Raw genomic sequence first — 936 nt, forward strand, 5'->3', positions numbered from 1 at the left:
CATTGAACATTGATTTTAGGCAGACTTTTCCATCAATTGAAAATTTACTTGTGGATTTACCTTAATTTTGCGTCACAGTGCGCGCGCAGCCGTTCACATCCGTTCGCCGAAAGTCGGTGTGAACCCACAAAGTCGTCTCGACGTTTCACCGAGATCCCTGAGGACAAAACTGGAACGTATGTTTCATCGTATCAACGTGTTTTACCACTTGCGAGTGATTAAATTACCTTAGAAACGAATAATCATGGACGACGAATGGGGTAAGACACAACGATTTTATTGAATATATGCCATTAATTTTTCGGATGATGTGAAATTCCTCTTCACTGAGAGAGCACCAGACTGATCTCCATGCTTGTATTTTACAGATGTTGATAACATTGATGCGAAACTCGAACTTGCCCTGAGGTCAAACAAATGGGAGGGCGAGGACGAGGAGGAGGAAGTCAAGGTATAACATCTCCAATCAATTTCACCAATGATTTTGCCAACTTTCAGATTGAGGAGGTACACTGCCTTTGATGAGAGTTAACCTTGCTAAAGCATGTGCTCTCTACAAGATTTTTCTCACAATTTTTAAAAGAACTTCCTAGAAATGTCGGGGAATTGGATTAATCAGTGGCAATCAGACAGCCTTGAGATTCACTGTGATAAATTCATATTAGTAATTGATCGAATTGAAGTACTTTGTCGCTTCTTATAAAACGTGATCTGTCAGTTTCATTCTAATGGACCTTAAATCTCAAATATGCGAGACTCAAGCGATTCCACTCCCAATGGAGTTTTTTTGGGACATCTCCAAATAGGGGGTCACAATATTTTTACGGCTATCTGTCCAGTTCAGGCTATAAAAAAATTTTCGTCACTTTAAACTTCCAGAGGTAAATTACGTGGAATCTTTCAGTGTTGACCTATATTATTGTTTTGTAGAGAGAG

This window comes from Fopius arisanus, unplaced genomic scaffold, assembly GCF_000806365.1.
Source record: "Fopius arisanus strain USDA-PBARC FA_bdor unplaced genomic scaffold, ASM80636v1 scaffold00061, whole genome shotgun sequence".
NCBI classification, from domain to species: domain Eukaryota; kingdom Metazoa; phylum Arthropoda; class Insecta; order Hymenoptera; family Braconidae; genus Fopius; species Fopius arisanus.